The following is a 10,953-nucleotide window of genomic DNA, read 5'->3' as shown; positions in this document are numbered from 1 at the left end:
CCTGTCACGCACCCGTGTCACATCTATTAGTGTCCCTGTCACGCACCCCTGTGTCACATCTATTAGTGTCCCTATCACGCACCCCCTGTGTCACATCTATTAGTGTCCCTGTCACGCACCCCTGTGTCACATTTATTAGTGTCCCTGTCACGCACCCCTGTCACATTTATTAGTGTCCCTGTCACGCACCCCTGTGTCACATTTATTAGTGTCCCTGTCACGCACCCCTGTGTCACATTTATTAGTGTCCCTGTCACGCACCCCTGTGTCACATTTATTAGTGTTCCTGTCACGCACCCCTGTGTCACATTTATTAGTGTCCCTGTCACGCACCTGTGTCACATTTATTAGTGTCCCTGTCACGCACCCCTGTGTCACATCTATTAGTGTCCCTGTCACGCACCCCTGTCTCACATCTTTTAGTGTCCCTGTCACGCACCCCAGTCTCACATCTATTAGTGTCCCTGTCATGCACCCCAGTGTCACATCTATTAGTGTCCCTGTCACGCACCCCAGTGTCACATCTATTAGTGTCTCTGTCACGCACCCCTGTGTCACATCTATTAGTGTCCCTGTCACGCACCCGTGTCACATCTATTAGTGTCCCTGTCACGCACCCCTGTGTCACATCTATTAGTGTCCCTGTCACGCACCCCTGTGTCACATCTATTAGTGTCCCTGTCCCGCACCCCTGTGTCACATCTATTAGTGTCCCTGTCCCGCACCCCTGTGTCACATCTATTAGTGTCCCTATCACGCACCCCTGTGTCACATCTATTAGTGTCCCTATCACGCATCCCTGTGTCACATTTATTAGTGTCCCTATCACACACCCTGTGTCACATCTATTAGAGTCCCTGTCACACAACCTGTGTCACATCTATTAGTGTCCCTGTCACGCACCCCTGTGTCACATTTATTAGTGTCCCTGTCACCCACACCTGTGTCACATTTATTAGTGTCCCTATCCCACACCTGTGTCACATTTATTAGTGTCCCTATCACGCACCCCTGTTTCACATTTATTAGTGTCCCTATCCCACACCTGTGTCACATTTATTAGTGTCCCTATCACACACCCCTGTGTCACATCTATTAGTGTCCCTTTCGAGCACCCCTGTGTCACATTTATTAGTGTCCCTATCACACACCCCTGTGTCACATCTATTAGTGTCCCTATCACAAACCCCTGTGTCACATCTATTAGTGTCCCTATCACACATCCCTGTGTCACATTTATTAGTGTCCCTATCACACATCCCTGTGTCACATTTATTAGTGTCCCTATCCCATCCCTGTGTCACATCTATTAGTGTCCCTGTCACATACCCTGTCACATCTATTAGTGTCCCTGTCACACAACCTGTGTCACATCTATTAGTGTCCCTGTCACGCACCCCTGTGTCACATTTATTAGTGTCCCTGTCACCCACACCTGTGTCACATTTATTAGTGTCCTTATCCCACACCTGTGTCACATTTATTAGTGTCCCTATCACACACCTGTGTCACATTTATTAGTGTCCCTATCACACACCCCTGTGTCACATCTATTAGTGTCCCTTTCAAGCACCCCTGTGTCACATTTATTAGTGTCCTTATCACACACCCCTGTGTCACATCTATTAGTGTCCCTTTCGAGCACCCCTGTGTCACATTTATTAGTGTCCTTATCACACACCCCTGCGTCACATCTATTAGTGTCCCTATCACACACCCCTGCGTCACATTTATTAGTGTCCCTATCACACACCCCTGTGTCACATTTATTAGTGTCCCTATCACACACCCCTGCGTCACATTTATTAGTGTCCCTATCACGCACCCCTGCGTCACATCTATTAGTGTCCCTATCACGCACCCCTGCGTCACATCTATTAGTGTCCCTATCACGCACCCCTGCGTCACATCTATTAGTGTCCCTATCACGCACCCCTGCGTCACATCTATTAGTGTCCCTATCACGCACCCCTGTGTCACATCTATTAGTGTCCCTGTCACGCACCCCTGTGTCACATCTATTAGTGTCCCTGTCACGCACCCCTGTGTCACATCTATTAGTGTCCCTGTCACGCACCCCTGTGTCACATCTATTAGTGTCCCTGTCACGCACCCCTGTGTCACCTTTATTAGTGTCCCTGTCACGCACCCCTGTGTCACATCTATTAGTGTATCTATCACGCACCCCTGTGTCACATCTATTAGTGTCCCTATCACGCACCCCTGTGTCACATCTATTAGTGTCCCTATCACGCACCCCTGTGTCACATCTATTAGTGTCCCTATCGCACCCCTGTGTCACATCTATTAGTGTGTCTATCACGCACCCCTGTGTCACATGTATTAGTGTGTCTATCACGCACCCCTCTGTCACATCTATTAGTGTGTCTATCTCGCACCCCTGTGTCACATCTATTAGTGTGTCTATCACGCACCCCTGTGTCACATCTATTAGTGTCCCTGTCACGCACCCCTGTGTCACATCTATTAGTGTCCCTGTCACGCACCCCCTGTGTCACATCTATTAGTGTCCCTGTCACGCACCCCTGTGTCACATCTATTAGTGTCCCTGTCACGCACCCCTGTCACATTTATTAGTGTCCCTGTCACGCACCCCTGTCACATTTATTAGTGTCCCTGTCACGCACCCCTGTGTCACATTTATTAGTGTCCCTGTCACGCACCCCTGTGTCACATTTATTAGTGTCCCTGTCACGCACCCCTGTGTCACATCTATTAGTGTCCCTGTCACGCACCCCTGTGTCACATTTATTAGTGTCCCTATCACACACCCCTGTGTCACATTTATTAGTGTCCCTTCCCACACATGTGTCACATATATTAGTGTCCCTATCACGCCCCCCTGTGTCACATCTATTAGTGTCCCTATCACGCACCCCTGTGTCACATCTATTAGTGTCCCTATCACGCACCCCTGTGTCACATTTATTAGTGTCCCTATCACGCACCCCTGTGTCACATCTATTAGTGTCCCTATCACGCACCCCTGTGTCACATCTATTAGTGTCCCTATCACGCACCCCTGTGTCACATCTATTAGTGTCCCTATCACACACCCCTGTGTCACATCTATTAGTGTCCCTTTCGAGCACCCCTGAGTCACATTTATTAGTGTCCTTATCACACACCCCTGTGTCACATCTATTAGTGTCCCTATCACGCACACCTGTGTCACATTTATTAGTGTCCCTATCACGCACCCCTGTGTCACATCTATTAGTGTCCCTATCACGCACCCCTGTGTCACATCTATTAGTGTCCCTATCACGCACCCCTGTGTCACATCTATTAGTGTCCCTGTCACGCACCCCTGTGTCACATCTATTAGTGTCCCTGTCACGCACCCCTGTGTCACATCTATTAGTGTCCCTGTCACGCACCCCTGTGTCACATCTATTAGTGTCCCTGTCACGCACCCCTGTGTCACATCTATTAGTGTCCCTGTCACGCACCCCTGTGTCACATCTATTAGTGTCCCTGTCACGCACCCCTGTGTCACATCTATTAGTGTCCCTGTCACGCACCCCTGTGTCACATCTATTAGTGTCCCTGTCACGCACCCCTGTGTCACATCTATTAGTGTCCCTTTCACGCACCCCTGTGTCACATCTATTAGTGTCCCTGTCACGCACCCCTGTGTCACATCTATTAGTGTCCCTGTCACGCACCCCTGTGTCACATCTATTAGTGTCCCTGTCACGCACCCCTGTGTCACATCTATTAGTGTCCCTGTCACACACCTGTGTCACATCTATTAGTGTCCCTGTCACACACCCCTGTGTCACATTTATTAGTGTCCCTGTCACACACCCCTGTGTCACATTTATTAGTGTCCCTATCACGCACCCCTGTGTCACATTTATTAGTGTCTCTATCACGCACCCCTGTGTCACCTTTATTAGTGTCCCTGTCACGCACCCCTGTGTCACATTTATTAGTGTATCTATCACGCACCCCTGTGTCACATCTATTAGTGTCCCTATCACGCACCCCTGTGTCACATCTATTAGTGTCCCTGTCACGCACCCCTGTGTCACATCTATTAGTGTCCCTGTCACGCACCCCTGTGTCACATCTATTAGTGTCCCTGTCACGCACCCCTGTGTCACATCTATTAGTGTCCCTGTCACGCACCCCCTGTGTCACATCTATTAGTGTCCCTGTCACGCACCCCTGTGTCACATTTATTAGTGTCCCTGTCACGCACCCCTGTGTCACATTTATTAGTGTCCCTGTCACGCACCCCTGTGTCACATTTATTAGTGTCCCTGTCACGCACCCCTGTGTCACATTTATTAGTGTTCCTGTCACGCTCCCCTGTGTCACATTTATTAGTGTCCCTGTCACGCACCTGTGTCACATTTATTAGTGTCCCTGTCACGCACCCCTGTGTCACATCTATTAGTGTCCCTGTCACGCACCCCTGTCTCACATCTTTTAGTGTCCCTGTCACGCACCCCAGTCTCACATCTATTAGTGTCCCTGTCATGCACCCCAGTGTCACATCTATTAGTGTCCCTGTCACGCACCCCAGTGTCACATCTATTAGTGTCTCTGTCACGCACCCCTGTGTCACATCTATTAGTGTCCCTGTCACGCACCCGTGTCACATCTATTAGTGTCCCTGTCACGCACCCCTGTGTCACATCTATTAGTGTCCCTGTCACGCACCCCTGTGTCACATCTATTAGTGTCCCTGTCACGCACCCCTGTGTCACATCTATTAGTGTCCCTGTCCCGCACCCCTGTGTCACATCTATTAGTGTCCCTATCACGCACCCCTGTGTCACATCTATTAGTGTCCCTATCACGCATCCCTGTGTCACATTTATTAGTGTCCCTATCACACACCCTGTGTCACATCTATTAGAGTCCCTGTCACACAACCTGTGTCACATCTATTAGTGTCCCTGTCACGCACCCCTGTGTCACATTTATTAGTGTCCCTGTCACCCACACCTGTGTCACATTTATTAGTGTCCCTATCCCACACCTGTGTCACATTTATTAGTGTCCCTATCACGCACCCCTGTTTCACATTTATTAGTGTCCCTATCCCACACCTGTGTCACATTTATTAGTGTCCCTATCACACACCCCTGTGTCACATCTATTAGTGTCCCTTTCGAGCACCCCTGTGTCACATTTATTAGTGTCCCTATCACACACCCCTGTGTCACATCTATTAGTGTCCCTATCACAAACCCCTGTGTCACATCTATTAGTGTCCCTATCACACATCCCTGTGTCACATTTATTAGTGTCCCTATCACACATCCCTGTGTCACATTTATTAGTGTCCCTATCCCATCCCTGTGTCACATCTATTAGTGTCCCTGTCACATACCCTGTCACATCTATTAGTGTCCCTGTCACACAACCTGTGTCACATCTATTAGTGTCCCTGTCACGCACCCCTGTGTCACATTTATTAGTGTCCCTGTCACCCACACCTGTGTCACATTTATTAGTGTCCTTATCCCACACCTGTGTCACATTTATTAGTGTCCCTATCACACACCTGTGTCACATTTATTAGTGTCCCTATCACACACCCCTGTGTCACATCTATTAGTGTCCCTTTCAAGCACCCCTGTGTCACATTTATTAGTGTCCTTATCACACACCCCTGTGTCACATCTATTAGTGTCCCTTTCGAGCACCCCTGTGTCACATTTATTAGTGTCCTTATCACACACCCCTGCGTCACATCTATTAGTGTCCCTATCACACACCCCTGCGTCACATTTATTAGTGTCCCTATCACACACCCCTGTGTCACATTTATTAGTGTCCCTATCACACACCCCTGCGTCACATTTATTAGTGTCCCTATCACGCACCCCTGCGTCACATCTATTAGTGTCCCTATCACGCACCCCTGCGTCACATCTATTAGTGTCCCTATCACGCACCCCTGCGTCACATCTATTAGTGTCCCTATCACGCACCCCTGCGTCACATCTATTAGTGTCCCTATCACGCACCCCTGTGTCACATCTATTAGTGTCCCTGTCACGCACCCCTGTGTCACATCTATTAGTGTCCCTGTCACGCACCCCTGTGTCACATCTATTAGTGTCCCTGTCACGCACCCCTGTGTCACATCTATTAGTGTCCCTGTCACGCACCCCTGTGTCACCTTTATTAGTGTCCCTGTCACGCACCCCTGTGTCACATCTATTAGTGTATCTATCACGCACCCCTGTGTCACATCTATTAGTGTCCCTATCACGCACCCCTGTGTCACATCTATTAGTGTCCCTATCACGCACCCCTGTGTCACATCTATTAGTGTCCCTATCGCACCCCTGTGTCACATCTATTAGTGTGTCTATCACGCACCCCTGTGTCACATGTATTAGTGTGTCTATCACGCACCCCTCTGTCACATCTATTAGTGTGTCTATCTCGCACCCCTGTGTCACATCTATTAGTGTGTCTATCACGCACCCCTGTGTCACATCTATTAGTGTCCCTGTCACGCACCCCTGTGTCACATCTATTAGTGTCCCTGTCACGCACCCCCTGTGTCACATCTATTAGTGTCCCTGTCACGCACCCCTGTGTCACATCTATTAGTGTCCCTGTCACGCACCCCTGTCACATTTATTAGTGTCCCTGTCACGCACCCCTGTCACATTTATTAGTGTCCCTGTCACGCACCCCTGTGTCACATTTATTAGTGTCCCTGTCACGCACCCCTGTGTCACATTTATTAGTGTCCCTGTCACGCACCCCTGTGTCACATCTATTAGTGTCCCTGTCACGCACCCCTGTGTCACATTTATTAGTGTCCCTATCACACACCCCTGTGTCACATTTATTAGTGTCCCTTCCCACACATGTGTCACATATATTAGTGTCCCTATCACGCCCCCCTGTGTCACATCTATTAGTGTCCCTATCACGCACCCCTGTGTCACATCTATTAGTGTCCCTATCACGCACCCCTGTGTCACATTTATTAGTGTCCCTATCACGCACCCCTGTGTCACATCTATTAGTGTCCCTATCACGCACCCCTGTGTCACATCTATTAGTGTCCCTATCACGCACCCCTGTGTCACATCTATTAGTGTCCCTATCACACACCCCTGTGTCACATCTATTAGTGTCCCTTTCGAGCACCCCTGAGTCACATTTATTAGTGTCCTTATCACACACCCCTGTGTCACATCTATTAGTGTCCCTATCACGCACACCTGTGTCACATTTATTAGTGTCCCTATCACGCACCCCTGTGTCACATCTATTAGTGTCCCTATCACGCACCCCTGTGTCACATCTATTAGTGTCCCTATCACGCACCCCTGTGTCACATCTATTAGTGTCCCTGTCACGCACCCCTGTGTCACATCTATTAGTGTCCCTGTCACGCACCCCTGTGTCACATCTATTAGTGTCCCTGTCACGCACCCCTGTGTCACATCTATTAGTGTCCCTGTCACGCACCCCTGTGTCACATCTATTAGTGTCCCTGTCACGCACCCCTGTGTCACATCTATTAGTGTCCCTGTCACGCACCCCTGTGTCACATCTATTAGTGTCCCTGTCACGCACCCCTGTGTCACATCTATTAGTGTCCCTGTCACGCACCCCTGTGTCACATCTATTAGTGTCCCTTTCACGCACCCCTGTGTCACATCTATTAGTGTCCCTGTCACGCACCCCTGTGTCACATCTATTAGTGTCCCTGTCACGCACCCCTGTGTCACATCTATTAGTGTCCCTGTCACGCACCCCTGTGTCACATCTATTAGTGTCCCTGTCACACACCTGTGTCACATCTATTAGTGTCCCTGTCACACACCCCTGTGTCACATTTATTAGTGTCCCTGTCACACACCCCTGTGTCACATTTATTAGTGTCCCTATCACGCACCCCTGTGTCACATTTATTAGTGTCTCTATCACGCACCCCTGTGTCACCTTTATTAGTGTCCCTGTCACGCACCCCTGTGTCACATTTATTAGTGTATCTATCACGCACCCCTGTGTCACATCTATTAGTGTCCCTATCACGCACCCCTGTGTCACATCTATTAGTGTCCCTGTCACGCACCCCTGTGTCACATCTATTAGTGTCCCTGTCACGCACCCCTGTGTCACATCTATTAGTGTCCCTGTCACGCACCCCTGTGTCACATCTATTAGTGTCCCTGTCACGCACCCCCTGTGTCACATCTATTAGTGTCCCTGTCACGCACCCCTGTGTCACATTTATTAGTGTCCCTGTCACGCACCCCTGTGTCACATTTATTAGTGTCCCTGTCACGCACCCCTGTGTCACATTTATTAGTGTCCCTGTCACGCACCCCTGTGTCACATTTATTAGTGTTCCTGTCACGCACCCCTGTGTCACATTTATTAGTGTCCCTGTCACGCACCTGTGTCACATTTATTAGTGTCCCTGTCACGCACCCCTGTGTCACATCTATTAGTGTCCCTGTCACGCACCCCTGTCTCACATCTTTTAGTGTCCCTGTCACGCACCCCAGTCTCACATCTATTAGTGTCCCTGTCATGCACCCCAGTGTCACATCTATTAGTGTCCCTGTCACGCACCCCAGTGTCACATCTATTAGTGTCTCTGTCACGCACCCCTGTGTCACATCTATTAGTGTCCCTGTCACGCACCCGTGTCACATCTATTAGTGTCCCTGTCACGCACCCCTGTGTCACATCTATTAGTGTCCCTGTCACGCACCCCTGTGTCACATCTATTAGTGTCCCTGTCACGCACCCCTGTGTCACATCTATTAGTGTCCCTGTCCCGCACCCCTGTGTCACATCTATTAGTGTCCCTATCACGCACCCCTGTGTCACATCTATTAGTGTCCCTATCACGCATCCCTGTGTCACATTTATTAGTGTCCCTATCACACACCCTGTGTCACATCTATTAGAGTCCCTGTCACACAACCTGTGTCACATCTATTAGTGTCCCTGTCACGCACCCCTGTGTCACATTTATTAGTGTCCCTGTCACCCACACCTGTGTCACATTTATTAGTGTCCCTATCCCACACCTGTGTCACATTTATTAGTGTCCCTATCACGCACCCCTGTTTCACATTTATTAGTGTCCCTATCCCACACCTGTGTCACATTTATTAGTGTCCCTATCACACACCCCTGTGTCACATCTATTAGTGTCCCTTTCGAGCACCCCTGTGTCACATTTATTAGTGTCCCTATCACACACCCCTGTGTCACATCTATTAGTGTCCCTATCACAAACCCCTGTGTCACATCTATTAGTGTCCCTATCACACATCCCTGTGTCACATTTATTAGTGTCCCTATCACACATCCCTGTGTCACATTTATTAGTGTCCCTATCCCATCCCTGTGTCACATCTATTAGTGTCCCTGTCACATACCCTGTCACATCTATTAGTGTCCCTGTCACACAACCTGTGTCACATCTATTAGTGTCCCTGTCACGCACCCCTGTGTCACATTTATTAGTGTCCCTGTCACCCACACCTGTGTCACATTTATTAGTGTCCTTATCCCACACCTGTGTCACATTTATTAGTGTCCCTATCACACACCTGTGTCACATTTATTAGTGTCCCTATCACACACCCCTGTGTCACATCTATTAGTGTCCCTTTCAAGCACCCCTGTGTCACATTTATTAGTGTCCTTATCACACACCCCTGTGTCACATCTATTAGTGTCCCTTTCGAGCACCCCTGTGTCACATTTATTAGTGTCCTTATCACACACCCCTGCGTCACATCTATTAGTGTCCCTATCACACACCCCTGCGTCACATTTATTAGTGTCCCTATCACACACCCCTGCGTCACATTTATTAGTGTCCCTATCACACACCCCTGCGTCACATTTATTAGTGTCCCTATCACGCACCCCTGCGTCACATCTATTAGTGTCCCTATCACGCACCCCTGCGTCACATCTATTAGTGTCCCTATCACGCACCCCTGCGTCACATCTATTAGTGTCCCTATCACGCACCCCTGCGTCACATCTATTAGTGTCCCTATCACGCACCCCTGTGTCACATCTATTAGTGTCCCTGTCACACACCCCTGTGTCACATCTATTAGTGTCCCTGTCACGCACCCCTGTGTCACATCTATTAGTGTCCCTGTCACGCACCCCTGTGTCACATCTATTAGTGTCCCTGTCACGCACCCCTGTGTCACCTTTATTAGTGTCCCTGTCACGCACCCCTGTGTCACATCTATTAGTGTATCTATCACGCACCCCTGTGTCACATCTATTAGTGTCCCTATCACGCACCCCTGTGTCACATCTATTAGTGTCCCTATCACGCACCCCTGTGTCACATCTATTAGTGTCCCTATCACGCACCCCTGTGTCACATCTATTAGTGTGTCTATCACGCACCCCTGTGTCACATGTATTAGTGTGTCTATCACGCACCCCTCTGTCACATCTATTAGTGTGTCTATCTCGCACCCCTGTGTCACATCTATTAGTGTGTCTATCACGCACCCCTGTGTCACATCTATTAGTGTCCCTGTCACGCACCCCTGTGTCACATCTATTAGTGTCCCTGTCACGCACCCCCTGTGTCACATCTATTAGTGTCCCTGTCACGCACCCCTGTGTCACATCTATTAGTGTCCCTGTCACGCACCCCTGTCACATTTATTAGTGTCCCTGTCACGCACCCCTGTCACATTTATTAGTGTCCCTGTCACGCACCCCTGTGTCACATTTATTAGTGTCCCTGTCACGCACCCCTGTGTCACATTTATTAGTGTCCCTGTCACGCACCCCTGTGTCACATCTATTAGTGTCCCTGTCACGCACCCCTGTGTCACATCTATTAGTGTCCCTGTCACGCACCCCTGTGTCACATCTTTTAGTGTCCCTGTCACGCACCCCAGTGTCACATCTATTAGTGTCCCTGTCACGCACACTGTGTCA

This window comes from Taudactylus pleione, unplaced genomic scaffold (assembly GCF_031769625.1).
Source record: "Taudactylus pleione unplaced genomic scaffold, aTauple2 ptg000447l, whole genome shotgun sequence".
Taxonomy (NCBI): domain Eukaryota; kingdom Metazoa; phylum Chordata; class Amphibia; order Anura; family Myobatrachidae; genus Taudactylus; species Taudactylus pleione.
The sequence above is the reverse complement of the archived record's forward strand: the minus strand, read 5'-3'. Positions refer to the sequence as shown.